The sequence below is a fragment of the Aplysia californica genome, unplaced genomic scaffold (genome assembly GCF_000002075.1).
Source record: "Aplysia californica isolate F4 #8 unplaced genomic scaffold, AplCal3.0 scaffold00505, whole genome shotgun sequence".
Lineage (NCBI taxonomy): Eukaryota > Metazoa > Mollusca > Gastropoda > Aplysiida > Aplysiidae > Aplysia > Aplysia californica.
In genome coordinates, this window is record NW_004797775.1 from 288,190 (window position 1) to 310,098 (window position 21,909).

Genomic DNA, 21,909 nt, shown 5'->3' on the forward strand with positions numbered 1-21,909 from the left:
GGGGGGTGGGATGAATGAAGGAAGGAAGGATGGAGAGGGAGGGTGGGTGTGGGGGGTAGAGAGCGGGGGCGTTAGACGATATTATTTGTTACATTCATGTAAGGACCGGTTAAAATGTCGAATTTTTTTTTTTGCCGTCGAGAGTTGTTTTTTTCGGTCGCATAAACACGAATGAAACGTTTTCAACTCACACATTGTAACCTCAAATGCCAAATAGCAAGATAAAATGCAACATTGTAACTTCAAATGTACAATTGCAAGGTTTTTATTTTCAGGCCATGTGTATTCATTTTTCAGTTTAAAATGTGACGTCTTTTCAAGTTCAAATAAGCACATTGTAATTTCAAATACGAGTAGACGTATTCTGTCAACTCCTGACTGTCTCCAAACGATTTTTTCCCCCAAGGACACTATATTGATACATACCCACACAATACACACACATAAATGAAAGTGATCCTCACCAGTTGTTCTTCCAAAAATGTCATGTAATCCCAATTCTTTGGTATCTCTTCTCGAGGTGTAGCGTTCGAGGTTTGTAAGTGTACATACATACTGGTGTGAACACACACACACACACACACACACACACACACACACACACACACACACACACACACTTACAGAATGTGTTTTGAACACGTGTCCCCCACAAATTTTCACAATCTATCTTCTTTGACTTTCTATCCATTTCGATGTCTAAAGCAGTACGAAAAAAAGATAGATCTACAGTTTTACCAGGGTGGTAGTCATAGAAGAAACAATAAATTGCCTAATTACTACTGCCTTCTTTTCATTGTAAGATCTCGGTTTCCTTGATATTCTCCGATGGAGAGACATAATCAAGAGACAAGATAAAACAAGCCTGACTGTGGTGAACAGATCTTCCCGAGAAAAAGAGCTGGAACTCAATTTGTCAGATCTGAGTAATCAGACGATTAAATCAATGAGCAACAGTCTCCTAAGTTGTCAAGTGGTGGTTTCGATTCCGGTCAAGGAGAAAGTCAAGGAGAAAGTCAAGGAAGACTGGGCTAAGAAGGGAATGGTTTTTGTTTGTGTGTCTAGTAAACGGGAAGGCGTGGAGGCGTCTGCGATCGATTTTGGGTGACCTAGAGGATTACGGAATAACCTCGAAGTATACAACAACATTACCTGGTTGGGAAAGTTTGTCTCCTTTATACTTTACGCCTTACTCAATATCATTTTTGTCGCTGTTTAATATTGAAGGTTTTAAGACCGAATAGACTGAAGACATATCATTTAGGACGCCGGCTGTAGAGCTCCTGCTTGTCTTTAGGCAACCAGAGATGAGATGGATATAGCATCCCAGCAAACAAAATAAATTACTCAGTTACATAATTTCCGCATGTAGGAGACGAACTCGCGTCTTCTGCGAGCTATGGCAAAGAGATTAGCCATTGCACAACATAATATGCCAGCTCCAGGAAAAGAAATTGGATTCTCACCGCATAGTAAAAAACTGCACGCGATATTCATGGTGAATCACACTCGCATTTTGTGCCTTAATGCTGCCCCGTTGATCTCTGCACGGACTGATTATATTCCGCTACTGTAAAACGTCACGTTCGCGCTGCCTTTCTCGTTTTTGTAAACCTTTTACTTCCGGTTAATGCAATTACGCAATTGATTTATGAGCACAAGAGAACGTGTTCGGTTTAGCAAGGCTTGAAATCAAAAGTAAAATAGAAATGTTTCCTTGGTTCTGGATTTATTTTTGTATGGATTTTTAGAAACATTGCCGTTTGTGTAAGCGCCAATCATAATAATTGAGACGTAAGTCGTAATGGGCAGCTACAAGCTACGAAGTTCAAAAGACAAAACAATCGACCTCCGGTGGATTTTTGTGTGCGTTTTTTAAAAATCGCTTGGAAGTCTTGTGTTTTTGGTTTAATTTCGTGAGGAAAAACGACTTTACACCACTATACGTATTTTCCGTTGATTTATTTTTGAAGTCGTTTGGTATAACACATTGCTTAATGTCGGAGCCTGTTTTCACATTTCCATAATGCTGTGTCATGCTGCATGAACGTTTCCATATTTTTTTAAAATATTGTCCAGCTGACTCAGTCCGTTTTAATTGTTGGAAAAAGCTTATAGATTCTGACAATAATTAACCTACTTTGGGAAATTTCCGACTTTTGTCTGAGTTTAGCTGTCACTGAGGCATGTGTTAGAGGAAATAAAACGTTCCTTTTACTGCTATCTCACAGACGCTGGTGATGGTGGAGATTTATTGACTGTGTACGTTGTACAGCCCAGTCAAGAGAATTAAGATCACATACGAGTGGATTGCTTCGACTCTGCCTCTCACGGCCAATCTTTGACTAACAGAGATTCAGCATCCCTGCAGAAAGGCGGCGAGAAGAGAAAATAATATTGACTTCCTCTCCCACGGGAATCGAACTCATGTCTCTTACGTGCCACTTGGGAGAACGTGAAAATTATAAACAGCAGATGCCAGAAGATCGTGAGCAGAGTAATATGAGAAATAATAATCATATTGTACTAACTCCATGCTATTCTGACTTCGGGAGCTGTTGTCGCAGCTGTCAAGAAAGTAGAAAGATTTTCCCTAGGAGCCCAACATCTATACGGTTGACGCCTGCGTCTCATAGAGAGGAAAACAAACAAAGAAGTGCTCAAAATGGCAAGCGGAAAAATATCTATAACTAGAACCAATTGAAAAAGGATCATTTAGATTCTTTGGCCACATAGATAGACAAAAGAATTAGAGAAACTACTGATGTGTGGAGAGATAGAGAGGACAAAGAGCAGAGGAAGACAACAGTGAAACAATATAGACATATGGCCTGAACAACATTGCAACAGATATCACAATGAGAAAAACCTAGCTTAGTAAGAAAACAGACGACAGGAAGGAGTGGAGTACCATGATCATAAATGCCTGCTCCAGACCTGACTACCTAAGAAGAAGAAGAAGAAGAAGAAGAAGAAGAAGAAGAAGAAGAAGAAGAAGAAAAAGAAAAAGAACAACAACAACAACAACAGCAAAAACAACAAGGACAAGAAGAAGAAGAAGAAAAAAGAGCCTGCATGCTATAGAATTTCAGTTTTATTTTGAGCTCATTACCGTTTTCGAGATAGGAGTTTAGTGCTCTCAAAGCGATCAGGTCAAAACCGGAGAAAGGAGTAATTACGCTCTAGCAATAAGCTCGCGATATGTAGAATTAATTATTCCCAATGTGCTATGACATCACTTCCATCTTCAATGGGGGGAAATCTCAGTGGAGAGAGCGAATGTGCTGTGTGAGCATAATCTATTACGACAATCCATGCCTTATGAGCGGATGACCGGCAGCGTAATGGGGAAAAAGTAAGAGCATTGACGAAAGTAGAAATAATGAGAGCCGAGTTTCCTTTTTTCCGGACTAATTTGCCGCATTAGTGATTCTGGAAGTTTATAGCGTTTTTTTTTTAGTATTCCATTGTGTATACATGAAAAAGGACCCAAATCAGATGGTGAATAAAAAAACCAAACAGGTTTTCACTTAGATTTTTCGCTATCTCATTATTAAAGAAATAATTTTTAACAATTTTATTTGTTTCGTAGTATATGCAATACACAGCTAAGGCAGATCATTTCAAAAAGCTCGTTTCTTACTTAAAATTCCCAGGTTTCTTGATTTGGCTTAAGAAAAGTCCAAGTGCGAGGCAGAAACCATCTTGGAGTGGTTAAAAATGGAAAAAAAGAGAAGTCCATGCTTGTTTAAAGTGCTCAATGCCCTATGAGGTCACTCAGAAGACGTTCAACATATCTTTTAAAAACCTCCTTGAATTCCGTTTTCATATGTCCCTTTCTCAAATATGGTATACCTATTCTTATTACGAATGGAGAGTTAGTGTGTCCTTTCCAAGAAGAGAAACAGCAGGCTTTATCCGACTAAATGAGCTCTCGCCGTGGGCAGAGGAAATTGATTGAAATTAGAAGGCGTAAAAAGAGATAATAATTATATGGCATGCATGGAAGTAGCTGAGACAATCCGGGAAGAAAATGGCGAAAGTAACAGGGTCTAGAATATCGACAACAAAAAGGGGAAATGCTAAAAGGCAAGAAAGACATTCAAGAAATAAAGTAATCAACCTTTAGAAAACGTTAATACCCCCTACTCCCCCCCCCCCAAAAAAAAAGGATTACAGTGAAAGAATTGATTACAAAAAAGAAAGAAAAGAAGTTGAGGATTTTTTAAAAAATCACTAAAAAATAAACTACAAAAAGGAGATAAAACAGCAGAATGAATTTGAAAAAAATAAATAAAAAGACGGCACGAAAAGAAAAAGGCAATCGAGATCGAAAAAGGGAGGAAAAGAAAGGACAGAAGCAAATTGTACAAGGATATCCCCCCACCCCAATACAATTACTATAATTTCGTTTATCTCCACGGGGAGTTTAGCACTCTTCAGTGACGAAGATTGTTTCCATTCCAAATGAAGAAATACCATGGGTACCATAATGACGATAAGAACTACAACATAATAACCATGCTCATTCAATCAACGAAGACAGTGTTGAGCCTTTTGGTCATGGATTTAAGAAATGTTGTTTGCAAAATGTATTCAAGGGCTTATATTATGATAATAACAATAATAATGATAAAGACAGCAACAGCATCAGCACTAATTATGATGATAATAATAATGATAATGATATGAATAAAAATCATAAATAATGATAATAATTTTAATAATGATAGTGATGATGATAATAACTTTTATAGCAGCAGTTCTAGGCCCTTCACACAAAAAAAATAAAGTGCAAGCGAAAGCCAACATCACGTATTATGTACTATATATACTTATTGTTCTGTATTTGATTTCTCTGTGAGCTGTGGTTTTACTACCAGAAAGTGTGCTGGGGTGCGTTAAGAAGCGGAAGAGAAGTGGAGTTAATTTGGGAAGAAAAAGAGGGTTTCAGGAAAAAAGGGGGAGGGGGAAAGCCAGCAAGATCGCTGTCTTCTCAGATGTCTAATACAATTACTTATCTAAAAATCTTGATCTTCATTTCATTTCCTCTACTCTGTGACCCCCCCCCCCTCCAAATTTCGCACACCCTCGCTCTTATCTTGAACAATATTGATACCCTTTCCAGCCCAAGAATCGTTAACGAAGCGCGGAAGAGTGTCAACGATTCGATTTTGTTACATACCAAAAATGGCTCCTCCCGCATGTCGCGACTTGATACGACATCAGACTCGCACCGAGCAACAGGAAGTTGTCAATCGATGCTGGAGTTGTAAAGCGGCGTCGAAGGACTTTGCTTCAACCCAATTGAGGTCATAGTTCTATTTTTATTGTTTTTAAAAGAAATGAGGTCAAAGCAATTTTTTCTACTTTTTTAAAACACCTCTTTCGAGCGAGGCCATCGAGAGTAGACCTTATTGCTTTGAAGAATCGATTTGTGTGCACATACGTTAATTAAGAGGTGTTGAGTAAAATGGTGTTTGCGAGTGGCAGAGAAAGGCTGAAGGTTCCAGGGCTGTGATGACAACTCTGGTGATGTCGCGAGTCATTAAGATCGAAATCTAACACGTCCACATACGCGCTGGTAAAGTCCTCTCATAGCGAAGGTAAAAGCACTCACGGATACAGGCGGAGCGTGGGCCGACTGAAAGGTGTTTTGTTTTTGTCTTTTTTCTTTTTTCACTCTCTTGCAACTACTCCGCCTTACCCTCCCCATCCCACTCTGTCTCTTGTTTCTCGTTTAACATTTTTTTTTCTCTTTCTCGGTATTCCCCTCCCCCTTTCTTTTTGGTTAATCCGTCTTTCCGTTTAACTGATTCCCCCCATCTCTCTATCTATCTATCTATCTATCTATCTATCTATCTATCTATCTATCTATCGATCTATCTATCTATCTATCGATCTATCGATCTATCTATCTATCTATCTATCTATCTATCTATCGCTTTTTCACACATGCACAGACGCACACATAGAAACACACACACACACAAACGCACACATCCGTTCAAAACGCAACAAGGGGTATTTCAGATTCCTGCCCGGTCATTAAATGAAGTCACTTGTGTTGAGGAACACTATTTCATGGTCTTCGTTCAATGAAAATGTCACTTTCATAATCTGGACACCCCCACGCACTCACACGCCTTTTCACTCTATGCGTCTTATCCTTCCCTAACACACAATTTACATAATATGTCATGTGTTTCTTTTTATATGACCTCAAGTACACGTGCGGCACGCAACACTTGTACAAGTACATTATACCAACAAATTACAGTTGTCTTATAGAAATGAATGCCATCGAACAAACTTAGATGAATAATAACGAGACCGAAGTAAACCTTTTGCAATGCCGAACCAGAGATTTTATCATGCAATGTAAACCACATTGTATAAGAAAATCTTTTCCACAGATAACATAGACAATTCTAGCCATCTATTTTGACTGGAAACTACCAATGCACCATTATCAGATCTGATTCTGAACCACCTATGTAAAGTGCTTGGTTTTGAACTGAGCAGACAAAGACAAAATAATGACAACGTTATATCATTTTAGTGTCAATTGTATTAAATGCTCATATCCTCTTGTGTGCTTTCATGTATAGGATACTGCAAATTCCTCTTTGAAACAGCACATGACAAAAACCTCAATATCGTCTTCGTGGACCAGGAAAAGGCGTTCGACTGGGTAAATAGATGTCAACTTTGGGAAGTCTTAGAGGAATATGGTGTAACAGGACAATTGCTTTAGAACATCATGGCACTTTGTAAAAACAGCTTGTGTGACGTAAGATCAACAGAAGGACTATCGGACTGGTTCCCCATCAGGTCTGCGGCGAGACAAGGGTACGTTCTCTCCCCGCTTCTCTTCATCCCTCACATGGATAACATCACGCAAGCTGCAAATTACAACATCACAGAACTAAACGAGCTTCTATTTTGCTGATGACTAGAATATTAACTACAGATGAAGAGGAATTACAAAAACACACCTCAGAACTAAATGAGGAATGTAAAAACCTAAACATGAAAATCTCCATCTCAAAAACAGAAATTATGAAGGTCACCAGAAACCCAGAAAACTCAACATCCTTATTGACAGAACACAACTCCAACAAGTAGAGGAATTTAAATACTTAAGAAGCATCTTCATACAAGATGGGCGTATAGACAAAGGAAGAGAAACAAGAACAATGAAGGCAAATGCAGTGACCTACCAGCTAGCACCCTTGCTCAGTCACAAGAACATCCCAACCGAAGTCAAATCCCAGCTGATCAATAGTATTTTCTTATCAACATTAACATGCCAGTGCCAAACATGGTCTCTAAACAAGGCACAAGAAAAATACAATCTATGAATGTCTCCGCATAACCATCAACGTCACTAGAAGAGATCGCATAACAAACGAAACCATTCGTCTACAAACCGGAATACCACCAGTAATAAAATTCATCGAGCGTCAAAGAGTCAAAGAGTGTGGACATCTAACCAGAATGCCCCAGAAAAAAACAACAACTAGCCGCTAGAGCTTACAACACCCTAGACTCCAGCTTCTAATCAAGAGGGAGACCAAAAAAGACCTCAATGGAAGAGGTTAAAAAGGTCCAGGAACAACATCACATATTTATCGCAGTCGCTACACACCTAGCACAGGACCGAAACATGCACCCCCCTCCCCCCGACATCTTAAGGATACCAGAGGAAGGAAAAAGTAAAAAAAAAAAAGTACTATTGGAACACTTGTTTGATAACTCCAGAATCAAGTTGCTCGCACAATTTTAAAGAAACCTTCCTAGGAACGTTCAACTCCAATGTAATCCAGTTGCACTGGCTCCCTGTAAGAAGCACACATTCAGAACATGACACTTCACTACCCTAGAATTACAAAGTTCTATGTACTCAGTACCTACTTTTAAGAAATTTGACTTGGAAAAATTTGAGTTTCACACGTCAAGCTGTTTCGAATGCAATTCTTTGAATATCTTGATAACGACTCCCAATAATCTTACGATTATGATAGAGCAGATAGAACATTAATTTTTAATTTTGAATCTCAAGGACTTTGTAACACAAAACAGCCAAAAATATTAGATAGAACTGTAATTCTAATGTAGCCAGTTGTCTTTAATTTTAAGTGGGACAACATCATACCACAATCATATCATATTTGTGACACGGTTATCAAGCATAAATACCATTTCAATCATGAAGACAGGCCAAAATAAGGAAGTTCGAACCTGCCCAGAGTACAACCCTGAAACTCTGATGGAGAGCATAACTTTTTTTTCACACCACGCCCCGTCCCTGCGGAGCGCATTACCGGCACATCTACGGGAGTCAAATGTATTATAAAATTTCAAATCAGCGTAACAAAAACATTAAATTTTATCATTTCTGACAAGATGTATGTTGTAATAGCCGACATTCCCAATACATGTGCGCGTAATATGTTGTTTTGACATCGATTTTTGTTTATTCTGATTTCGATGTGCAAAATATGTAGATAGATAGATAATTAGAGAAAGAGGGAGTGGAAGAGAGATGGAGAGAGAGAGAGAGAGAGAGAGAGAGAGAGAGAGAGAGAGAGAGAGAGAGAGAGAGAGGGGGGGGGGAGAGGGAGAGAGAGAGTGAGAGTGTGTGTGTGTGTGTGAGAGAGAGAGAGAGAGAGAGAGAGAGAGAGAGAGAGAGAGAGAGAGAGAGAGAAAGAGATAGAGAGAGAGAAAGAGAGAGAGCAAAAGGATTAATAATTTTGTACACGAGTTTTTACCACTATCAAAAAGAGCATCGAGTACCATCTTAGTGAAAACGTAAAATATAAATTTATGTATACAAGTGAGATTTGATCTCATTGTGTATTATTCTCTGTCTGTCTATCTGTCTGTCTGTCTGTCTGTCTGTCTATCTGTGTGTCTGTCTGTCCGTCTGTTTGCCTATATTCCCATCCCCTTTCTCTCTTCACATCTTCTCTCTCCCTTCTTTCTCCTTTAGTTCCTGTCTTTTCTTCGTCATTAAACGCGGGGACATCTGACGAAAGCGTTCTGTTTGCTCATTCTTCTATGGCCTCACAAAATAATGCCGTGGCAAGATCGCTTCATGCCTCTGGAACAACTTCGTAAACTCAGAGCCAAAACACTCCTTCACCCGATATTTCATTACTGTTGAAGTAACGTTTTGGCTTAGATGAAGTTAGCCAGAGACTAGCAGCTGACTTGAGAAGATAATATGTGTTTTTGACCTTCGGTGTGAGCAAAGGCGAATGCGTCTAGACGTTAAAGGTGATGCCGTTATTATTGTTAACTCTTCAAGGTTGAAGTAGGGTTTCTTTCTACAACGTGCTTGCTGTCATTTTTGTTTGTTTGGTGAGACTTGATAGAGAGTAAGAGAGTGAGGTACAGAGAGAGAGAAAGAAAGAGAGAGAGAGAAAGAGAGAGAGAGAGAGAGAGAGAGAGAGAGAGAGAGAGAGAGAGAGAGAGATACAGATAGACAGACAAGCAGACGGACAGAAAGACTGGTAGATAGACAGTCATACATGTAGACATGGATTGAGGCAACGACTGATGACGAGACAGAGAGAGAGAGAGAAAGAGAGGGAGAGAGAGAGAGAGAGAGAGAGAGAGAGAGAGAGAGAGAGAGAGAGAGGGGGGGGTCTGATTGAAAAGGAGAGACCCATTTACTCTTCGCACACACTCCAACATACACACACGTACTTACACATACACACACAAGCATTCACAAGCACATGTATGTACATACAAGGTGGAACTCGGATGTGCTTAATCTTTATATGAGTTAACTAATTTGTCTTTCCTAAGAAAAGAAAGGAAAAACGTATTTTCTTCGATTAACTGTAGTGTTTAGGTTTCTATTGCCCCTTTCTTTTAAAAATATCCCCTCATTTTGAATTAATGTTTAAAAACACATTAAAAAAACAAAACAAAAACAAGCGCATATTGAGCTCGCAGCAATGAACTGACAAGCCTTTTTGTGATTGCTATTTCACGCCCAGTACGCACATTTAGCTCTGTAAGAGGCTGAGTGGCCCCACATTGGCTGTTAGGGCCATCCCAAGGTGAATGTCACACAGCATCCCTCAGGAAGACAGCTTTCAAGACGGAGATACTCGACAAAGTAGACGTTTTTTCTTGGGAATTGAATTTACATGACTTATGATCAGCGAGATCTTGCTACAACACCACCACTTCGCTTTTTGCTTTTCGAAATGCTGCATTGTTTGCCACACGGTTAGCTGATTTTATGCGGAAGAACTGTTTATATCTTCTTTACGCCTGATAACCATGGCGAGCGAGATCAGGTTGGCGTTGCCGATATGTGTACCGACGGAGAACCTGCCAGAAGACGTTACCTTTAAAAAAAAAAAATCTGCCCTTCAACTGAAAAATCTTTGTCCACGATCAGGATTCTTGGTTCAAAAGTCGGGCGGACTGTGGGGAATAACGATACATTTGCATTGGTCTCCTCAAAGAGTAGGAGAGCGTCCCTTCTGACTTCAGAATTTCTCGTAAGGAATATTCAGGTGAGGCTCATATATTATCATTAGGGGTGACGACGGCAGGGGAACTCTGGATCAAACTACAATCGGGAATACTTCTGTGTCATATAGTGAGTCCACCACTAAGAAAACCTGAACAACTATGGGGGGGGGGGGGGTTTGCAGGAGATCCGTATACATATAGAAAGGGGGATGGACCTTGCTGGTCAACCTCTGAGCCTGAGATAACATTTCCGGGTAAGTATTAATCGGATAACGTCATTTCGACACGATTGGGCAAAGGGGAAAAAACGAAACAAGAAAACAATTGAGCTAAATATGATTTTTTAAAAAATTATTCAAATGAAGTTGTGTGTGAATATATACGCTGAGTGAAAATTAGCTTAGCTGGAGATATTAAAGATCAAAGTATTCAGTTTTAGCCTATTTATCTTATTTTTCGTAAAGTAGGTTTTCGCTGAATCCACGTCTGCAGTAAAAGCACCGATGCCAAACTTAAGAAACAAAACTTTAACAACCTTTATCAAATTTAATGGTCATCCTTCTCAAACACGAATTCCCGCCTTTTTTTTTAATTAAAAAGAAGAGCCAGGACATCACACCACGCAAACGCCGGTATGCCAAACTGTTAATATAATGTATGTTAAAAAAGAAAAAAGCGAAGAACTCACTCCATCTTCGTCCAATTTCTAAACCTGCCTCGAGGAAAACCTGCTCTTAATAATACTCGTCTTTTCTTTTCTTTTTCATTTTTTTAAAATATAACTTTTTTTGCCTTACAGTTTATGAAATCTTTTGACCCAGGCAAGATAAATCACTGATCTACATGACACGCAAGAAATTCTCTTCGGCGCTTACATCAAACCCCATACAACACCCCAAAAGCCGTAGGTTTGTCTTTTCTTCAACACTCCCCTTTCCCCGACACAACACACACCTTACCCTTCAAGTCCTCTGCACATAAATCTGGCTGAACGTCCGGTTCAAACATGTGCATTTCGACCCCGTATGGAATCGCATGGGAGTTGTCAGTTTAAATTTTATTTTTCTTTTCTTTTAAAAGTAAATATTCCTTGCTTCTAAAAAAGAACATTGAAAGGTCATGAGGATTTTGCTGCCCACAGGTTTGCAGTTTAGGGGAAATCTCTCTCCTCCACCCCCCCTCTCTCTCTTTCTCTCTCTCTCCCCCCCCCCCTCTCTCTCTCTCTCTCTCTCACTCTCTATTCCTCTCCCCTCCCCCCTCTGTAGCTCTCTTTCTGTCGTCCCCTTTCGTGTGAGTTTTTATGGGATGGCTATTTAAGATCATACAAAACCACACACACACACGTCCGGAGAATTAATTATCCTCTGATAATAAACAGAAGTTAATGAAATAATATTATCACAAGATCTTGGAGAAAAATCAACCTAATTCTGTCACCATCATTAGCCTCCGTTTGTAGCTGAGGGCTTTTTGCTTGTGATTTGAGTTTCCAGCATAATTATTTTGGAACATATTGCACGAGCGTCTGATGTCTAACGGTCAGGCGTTTCGCGTCGCATGCCGAAGAAGTCAGTTCAATTCCTGTGTGGGGGACTTTTTTTTATTGAGCTTCTATTGAGAATTTAATGAGACGGATATTTAGAGAGAGAGATTTTCTTTTTGTTAGAACACAATATACGGATTACATGTCACTGTTGTATTATAAAACGCACAGAGCATGTGTACTTTAATCGGGGTTGAGTGATAATTCAATCTATCGGGGTTGCGTGCAACATAAATTCAATCTTCAATCTTATATTTCCTATTTATTAACTGTCTTTTTTCTGGAATGTTGTATTAACATCAGCCAGATTTGACCCTGACAGGCTGGGTCGAAGTATCCGACTTCTTAAATGATCGATAAACAGTGTCCATGGGGCGAGAAACACTTCTCAATTACATTTTATTAAAACATTTAATAAATATGTCATATGAAAGGAAAGACAGCTGGATACATTTCTTCAGGCGTTCATTACCTGACATTATAAGTATAAGATGAAATGAGAAGCATAATCGTGTGTCTTCCAAGACGTTGTGTCGAGAGTTCTAGTAAGATTAGATTAGATTTAACGTACCAATCTAAGTGTCTCGTTGTTTGTTTTACTTATCCCTTTTTGTGAATTCATCCGCCCCGCTCATCTCTTTTTTTCTTTCTTTCTTTCTTTCTTTCTTTCTTTCTTTCTTTCTTTCTTTCTTTCTTTCTTTCTTTCTTTCTTTCTTTCTTTCTTTCTTTCTTTCTTTCTCTCTGCGCCCTCCCTCTTTTTTTCTCTCTGTGTGTCGCTATCTATCTATCCATCTATCTATCTATCTATCTATCTATCTATCTATCTATCTATCTATCTATCTATCTATCTATCTATCTATCTATCTATCTATCTATCTATCTATCTATCTATCTATCTATCTATTTGTAGAAACATTTTCCCGTCACATTGGTAGTGTCTTGCATGTCCCTATTCTTCAGTCAGTAAGGAAAAGGTAGGAAAAGGGTGATTGTCACGGACGATATTCGAATGATTTTTCAGATCGTTGAACCGAAGAAGATGGACAAACATTCGCTAACCACCCAGAACAAAACTACTTCCTGCTTATCAGCCATGATCAGAGCGAAACAGGTCTAGAATCCATTACCTTACGTTTCAGTTTAAAAAAGAGGATCAATTCAAGAACGATCTAGAAGAAATATAGTGGTTCTGTAATCTCTCTTGAAAAGGTCCTCCCGCTTGCCATTGTCTAGCGTGGGGCGCATTACGCCGTTTCCGCGAGCTGGGCGTCACGATATTGATAGTTCTATATTCTCAGACAGACCTCTACGATGTGCAAATATTGGGATCCTTTCAAACTTGCGCCAAATAATTCCACATTGCTACTCCTTTGGGAAATTAAATCTCTATTTGATGGGCGAAAACGTTTGATATGAATGCCTGTCCTACCTCTAATGCGCTCTTGAAACGGCTAATGTTTCCAGACGTTAGAGTACAAGATGAGCTGTTTGAAGGAGCTGTCAAAGGCTTATTAATCATGTTCATCGCGAGAGTTCCCTGGGTGTGTTTGTTAATTGTCAGAGGAATAGATCCAGGCTTTCTTCGAAAGTTTCCCTGCACGAAATTGTACCTTTAGGGAAATTAATTGAAAGGGGAAGACAAACAGCTTATCTCGGTTTCAGGTAGATGAGGAGAAGGTAGGAGCAAAAAGTGCTTCAAGATTTCCCTTATTATCGTTTTGAACCTGTTGAGTTGTTGCTCTTGATCACAATCATTACTTCATTTCTACTGGAAATTATATCGTTTTGAAGCGTTTTCCTCGAAGTTTAATCCTCATAGAACAAGTCTTCTTAAGATTATAATATTGATGCATTTTGATATTTTTTTCTTATCATTGACGTGTTTCTACGCAGATCTATATCTTTGGCTAGTTTTCTTCTCATAATTATTGACGAGTATCCCTGTGAGCTGTATCCAATTTTTGACGATCACTCACGTGTGTGTCGCTTCAGCTAGTTTTGTCATATTGACGATTATCCTTTACAAACTTCATCGCATTCTTTACAATTATCTGCTTTGATGGTTTTTTCTAACAATGTACGAGGAAGTAGAGACCCCACTTCAAAAATATTTTTTTCAACCTTGTGAGACAAACGAGTAGAAATCATACACTAATAATATCCTAACAGTGCACTTTGACGTAATTCAGATTCACCGTGGAGTGCATTTTTTGACTACATTTGGAGCATAAAAAATGGTTTAATCCCCTCCCAATAAAAAACAACAACCCCAAAAGAAATATAAAATAAACAGGGGGGGGGGGTGAGTAGTTACCATGTGCAATAATATTTAATGGGAGTAACCGTTTGCTGTTCATTTATGCGCTCATGGTGCTCACCCTTGGCAGCGAAGTTTTTGTAGAGCACAACCAGCTGTGGCCATGAGAGTGCACGGTTTAGGATGCTACAGTTCAAGTCTTTAGTACAAATATTGATTTGTTTTAAAAGTGCGCAATAAGATGTTTGGCCAACCATTCTGGTAACACCCACAACATGCAAATTTGTGTGCAAGCAAACAAATCGAAGCACTGACAAAATGCTCATTACATCCTGTAGTTAAAACTATGTCCGATTTTTGTCGATGGGCATAGTTTCTATGAATAAAAACTATAAGGGAACAACTTATATATATGTAACAACAACAACATCAACAACATCCTCATCATCATCATCATCAACAACAACAACTACAAAAGCAACAACAACAACAACAACAACAACAACAACAACAACAACAACAACAACAACAGCAAAAACAACAAAACAAAGCAAAACAAACTACATTTTATCAAAAATTTAGACAAGAAACAAAACAAAAACAAAAGCAAAAGTAAAGACCAGCACTATACGTTCCCAAAGACACAAGGAGATGAATTTGGGCAATTCAGGAGTGTTCAAGTAGGCAGGAAGGAAGGGCACGGTTGCTAGGGGTCAGACGCTCTGATACTGATATCGTTTTCGATTGATCTGAGGAAGCTTATGATTTGAATGCCCACCCTGAATGATAAGCTTGAAGAATTACTCCTACAAAAACGCCGATGGTTGGCATAATACACAATTTGATACAGCCGTCTCACAGCGCCGATTACATTTATTAGCTGTTCGTTGAACATGTAAACTTAGACTTTTCTCTCAAACTTCCGGGATCTACAGAAAAAGATATGTTCATAGCGGGAAGAAGTAGTTACAATTTATTTCAAGTTCTCAAAAATGTATTTTTAAAAAAATCGCAAGCCGAACAACAAAACCAAACCAGAACCAAATTTGTTGTCGGTTCGCTTTGATAAGATGCTTTAAATATATTCAAAACTTCTACCGTGTAAAGTGGCCAAAAATAGCTTAATTAAATCCAAACTTATTTGGACTGTTTTTTATATCGCTATCTCTGGTTTATATAAAAAATATGATATTAATTGCATTATATACTACATATCCATGATCTTCAGCATGTTCTAGGCGCTTTAAAATGATATGGTACAGTGGGCGATCTGAAAGCTGTAAAGGTAGGCCTACTATAAAAAAAGAGTATTTTTCTTTTCTGCTTTGGATGATATTAGATCGAGACAATGGGGAGCACAAAAACTCCCCCCAACCCCCCCCCCCAAAAACACACCAAAAAATCCCCAAAAAACAAAAACGCAACCACGCTTCAAGAAGGGGGTAGGAAGGGATTCGACCCTTGGTCTCGCACTTTGCAGTCCAGCAGAGTTCATGCCAAAAGTTGTAGCGTGTCACATTCAAAATTGAAGCTGCTGATTTCATTCTACCCGGAAGCCACACAATCCCATTTAATTTTCAGAAAATAAACCTGAATATTATTTCAATCCCTTCTTCTGAAAGACGCTAAACAGGTTTGATGCTCTTTCCGCTTTTTTTGGGGGGAGAAAATTCTAAAGCTGCAAGACTCTTAACACACTCTTCAAACTGCCCATAGAATGTTTAGAAAGTAGCAAGCAGTCAATCGATTTCGAAAGCAGCCAGGAAAGGTGTTTGAAATCGTTTTATCAACATCAATACTGACTTTCAATCCTGACATGTAAAAATGTGTTTGCGGGCATTTCTCATTTCATGAAAATACGTTCTGTGTTTGTTCATACAGTTACTACGCAAGCGGTGTGTTTAATGAGGAATAGAGTGTGTGAATGGATGAGTGCTTGCGAAAGAAGAGAGAGAAGGATAGGTAAATAGATAGATAGATAGATAGATAGAGAGAGAGAGAGAGAGAGAGAGAGAGAGAGAGAGAGAGAGAGAAAGAGAGAGAGAGAGAATGTTAATTCGGTGCTAGGAATATTATGCATTAAAAACGTGCAGTCGATAAATGCCAAGACGATCATCGGCCGCACATCAGAATAGTGCGGTTTTTAAAAATAATTTTGCCATTTCTTTGTTACATGTAAAAATAGTTCGTGTCTCTCAGTATCGACGAGTATTTTCATTGAAGTATCGAACTTCAATCTGACAATAACCAATAACACAGAACTCTTACAATATCTAAAACTTCGTAGAACTGTCATAAGCATGTGCAGGAATATTCTGTCGTGAAGTAAATTTACAGATTCCCCTTGTTTTGCTGTTGTTACTCAGACATGTCAAAACAAGAGTCTGGCCGGAAAAAATGTCAGCAAAGAGTAAATAAATGAGATAAAATACAATGTAAAAAGTGTATCCTGACCACCGCTTCTCACAGCAGTTGATACTTGAAAAATTATACAGATTAATAAAAATGAGCAACGACACACTGAGGTTGATTTTACATCCCTTTACGGGTTTGCCGTACTGTTTAGGTTTATGCAGCATTCTGAGAGTCTTTGATGTTACTGTTAAGAGCCATTGAAGAGTTTGTGACCAGGAACGGGAAGTTGGGTGTTATGGTAGATGGCTTTCAATTCGGAAAAGACAAAGACTTTTATCAAACACCAATTTGGCGATGCTGCACGGTAGAATGTAAATCGTTTTTACAGCCGACCAACAACAGAAAAATCTTTTATCGTGAACCAATGGAACATACTCACAGCGCCGCAAGAGAAGAGGTAAAGAGAAAAGCAACTGGAGATTTGATGGAGAAGCGCATGATGTCAGTCTCAAGTCTGTTGAACACAGAGGGAAATATGAACAGTTAAAATCAACTACCCTAAAAAAATAATCGTGTCTCTACCCATGGAGTGCTCGCGAATTCCAATGTTAGGAAATCCGCGGTGAACAGCACAGGTAAAGTCGCTCGCTATTCCACGGTCCCCAGGGACCATCTGTTTAAGACACTTACCTGCATAAACAGCCTCTTTCTCCCCCCCCCCCCCCCGCCCTCTCCTCACCAACTTTTCCCCTATATAATAATGATAATGGGCAAGACGATGACCTGATAAATGCGGCAACGGCCACCACAATGTATCAACTAAGAGCTCCAAAAATCCAAAGCTGCCAAAGATGGCCACGCAAATCTCTCATCGCCTGATGCGTTGCCATTCTTCATTGTAATGTTAGTCCCTTCAGTGAATGAGACGGTCATGTTGCGAAGATCCCTTCCACTGTTTACCCATGTTGACCAGTCAGTAACTAAAATTTTCTGCTTCTGATGAGGGGGCCTATGAACCGTCATAATCCAGGAGCCCTAACCACGACTCACTCTCATCATGGATAAAGCATTATTAAGTGATACGAGCAGTCGCTTTGTTTACCAAGAAGTGTTGATCGTTCATCATGTGGTGGCGATTCATTAATGATTGTTTGTCTTACCACTGAACTCGGCCCTCCTCGTCCAAGTAATTTCGTTTTTTTTTCTTTCTTGCCTTGCACCCTGTCTTCCTCGTCTGGTACACTATGTACAGTCTAACACCCATAGCAGCCGTGCAGCTTCCTCTCTGCACTCCATCCAAAAGAAAAAAAACCCTAAACATTTTTAAAGGGTTTTACGACAGTCGCAAATCCCTTTTGAGTGCTCAGAAGGGAAGGATTATTACATTGTTATTATATATTTATATGGCAACTATATTTTTATTATACATATATTTAAATGGACACTACGTTATGTATGTATTTATGTATATAATATGTTATGTTTTTAAAAATGTTCTGTAATTTTACATTAATTCCCTCAGACAGACAGAAATATCCGACAAAAATGTCTACCCATACGAGGATAGAACGCACAGTATAGTATGGTATGGGTTTGAAAGCCCTGTTTCACCGCAGTGAGGTTAGTTAATGAGGAGGGATATCTAAATTTAACAACCCAACTCTGACATAATTTATGAATATCAGTATAGTACGTGCTCACTTTCTAAGGTCAAAAGAATCAAGGACTGCGTCCTGAATACATTTCAGGTCGTTATCATTAAAATTCTGGAGTCATCCTTTCTCTTTCAAGTGCACATGTATTCAACCCCAAAGGAAGCAAGAACAAGGCTCCCTCTGACTATCGAGTAAGAATAATTGTACCGAGATTACCCCAAATGGTCAGTAATCAGAATTTTATAGAAATCTGAGAGTCAGATAGTGTTCAATTATAATTTAGATAGCTTTGCAGTATTGTCCTCCACTTTCACTGTAGGTCTACTTCAGAGGAAGAGAAGATCTTTTGTTAGTTTTTAACAAGACACCGTGGGAAAGATGTTCTTTTATATTCGACTGCAAAGCAGGCAGTCATTAAGATGTTTGTTCTAAAATGAATTCAAAGGGCTGAAATGAAAGTACGCTCATTGCAAATGAAATGAAATTACGTAAGTTAGTTCAGTGAACGTCAGGCAGTGTAAATAGTTGGATTCCCAGAAAAGGTGATTTCTTGAGAAGGGGAGGGAGGGGGAATTATCTCAACCCCCTACCTTGTCTCTCAACCTAGACAGGACACCGAGTTGAGCAAGAATGACAAAGTAGAGAGAAACCGTTTAGGATTTTAACTCTTAATAATGACTCTGCGTCATTGTTATGCACCTTGCTTTAACCAACATGTCAGCTAATCAGTTTGTACGCTCTCCATCAACACAGTTTCGAACTTCTAGGAGGCAGGCTTTTTAACCCTGTTTGTCAGGATAACCCCAGTTGTGAGAGATACAACACTCCAGCTGACAAACGATGGTACTCTATCTTAAATTGTTTAGAAAATTACAAAAACAAACAACCTCACCATGCTGGAATCGAACCAACGTGTTCTGCATGCGACGGTAAATCACCTAACCACGAGATCACAGACTCCTATTCGCCAGCTAGCACAACTCTAAACACTTAAAAAAAAAGAGAAAATACTTCACTAAATCTAAAAGTACAAGCTGTGAAATAATTGGAGAACAGATGACACAAGTACTTTATCCCTCAGTACACAATTCTCTTTACGCTAATAGTTCTCTGCCGGAGATCTGGAAGTGGTGTAATTTTGGCAGCTGTGCTGGGCGAATAAACGATGTTTTGTTGCTACGAGCAAGCACTTGTAGTTTAAAATAATTCGGTAAGGGAAAAACAAAACAAAACAAAGGGGCCCGAGCGGTTTGGACGAATTCCACCCTTTGCTGGATCTTTAAGTGAGACTCAGAGACACGAATTGTACTTTCTGTGACCGGAGACTGCCTGGCCACCGCTCTTTGCTATCTATAATCTTCTTTGTTCGGATGCGCATCATCAGCGAGCAAAAAAAAAGGCATGGCACCAGTCTCCAAAGTTTTACTCTCTTGTCCTTCATTTGATTCCAAATAGAGTCAATTAATGGTACCCTTCAAAATGTGGACCCGAATGATGTGAGAATGCAGTCTTGGGTTACCATAATACATTTTATGGTGCAGAAAAGAACTCACACTCGTATTTTCCAGAGAAAAACGTTTTCTCTGTTTCATTTGTTTTAGTAAACTAATGTTTTTCGGCATTGCAAAATGCACACTTTTGCCATATAATCTCCTAAGATAAGAGGTATTATAAGAAAAAAAACAAGCGCAACAAAAGAAGGAGAAGAAATATAAAATATAAGGACAATAGATGTTTGATAGGAAAGAAGGAACAAATCAACCACAACACGGTTTCAATTCACTCATCTTATTAGTTTTTCCTATTCTTTATCATAGGAAGGAGATAATATGCCTCACAAGTTTTCAATATATTATTTGAATATTTTTCAGACCCGAAGCAAAAAAATACAAACAAATAAAAAACAATACAAATGCAAGCTCGGACTTTTACAGGACAATTCCGTTCTTTTATTTTTATTTGAATGTGTTGTTCGGGCAATAAATTGGCTAATGCTGTAGGGTTCCAAAAGAAACAATTTGTTTGATTATTTATGCGTATATTATTTTCTCATTAAGGTTAATATGAATGCGCAGATAAATAATCCTTCGGTTTTATCGACGATAAAAAGTCGTAATCTCATTCGAGCAATGAGAATTCTAGAAACAGTTTTTGAAATTAGGTTGTATTATGATTTCGCCATGAGGCAAAACCTCCCCAGGATTGCTATCACTCAAAGGGAGGAGTTGAACATTTATTCATTCAATTTGTTCATCCATATGTGTACTTTCTTATGGAAGCTTTTGTATTCAATGTTCATGATTTATGGCTATCGTTATCATTGATATGATTATTTGCTTATTTGTGTTGATTTTTACTTAGAATTATTATTTCTTTTTTATGTGAATGTTTATTATTCAGGAAATTCAAAGTACAATACAGCCAGATGATGATGCAGCAAGAGATGAACAGTTCAGAAGAAAGCTAAAATCGTTCGCCCATGTTCTGGTAATATACTAGCGATCAGAAAAAGGCACCACTTTTTAATTGGGTATACCGTCTAGTCATCGGATGTTTACGTTTATCATTTCACGTGCGTGATGGTAAGTACTCTAAAAAGTAGGTTATGTTAAAAAAAACAAAACATTTCGGTGTTTAAATTGTGGTTCATAGCGCCCACAAAAATAAGAACATTGTGTCATTTTTTCAAGATCATGGGGTGGATTTTTTTCTATTCTTTGTTTTTTTCTTCTGAAGTTTAGAACAGTGTTAATCAAAACCAGAAACAACACTTGATCATTGCGTATCAAGAACGATAGCATCATCATAGACATCGAGCCATCGGTATGCTCCACACCAATGCAAGCGTTTCTGCTGTTGCCAGGACACTCAATGCCGACAGACAAACAGACGTTGGATGTCCTGGAAACAACAGAAACGTGCAGAGCATGCCGATGGTTCGATTTCTCTGATGTTGAGTTAAACCTAGAACCTTTCTTGGGCGACAATGCTCGAATTTTATTTCGGCTTATGTGTAACTCAGACTGTGATTTCATAGAAAAAAGCTAAGAAAAAACAACTGTGCTGTGGACACTAACTGAAGGACCAAAATATTGTCTTTCTAATATTACCTACTGTTAAGAGTACTTGTACTTAGAATTGATGGCGTGAAAGATTGTACTTATGATGGCGTGAAAGGAAAAGCCTTAACTATCAAAAGACTAGAGAAAAATTTCTACACAATCTCAAAGTGGTACCTTTATTTGATAGCTCGTATATTATAATGAACGTTTTTTTGTACCTTAGTCGACTCTGCTTAGATCATGTAGGAGACGAACTGCTTCTACCTTATCTGTTAGGGCCGACTCCAGTTAAGAGGAAAGCAATGTCCCAATAGACAGAGATAACTAATTAAAAAGAATTCTTCCTGCACTGTAAACGAACTCACATCTCCCGAGTGCGAAGGCAAAGCACGAACCAACTTCCCAAAACCACATACAATCATAATCTTTTCCTTGCACATATTGTTTTCTAACTCTTTTTTTTTCTTTGCTTTTTCTCCCACTCCTCCCTCCTCCTCTCTCTTTCTCTCTCTCTCTCTCTCTCTCTCTCTCTCTCAC

General features: G+C 38.8%; 1 long non-coding RNA gene across 2 annotated transcripts in view; it reads right to left on the reverse strand.

Annotated features, from left to right (window-relative positions):
- Positions 1-21,909, reverse strand: part of LOC118478335 — a 56,515-nt gene that overhangs the window by 34,067 nt on the left and 539 nt on the right. The gene's annotated exons all lie outside the window — the stretch shown is intronic.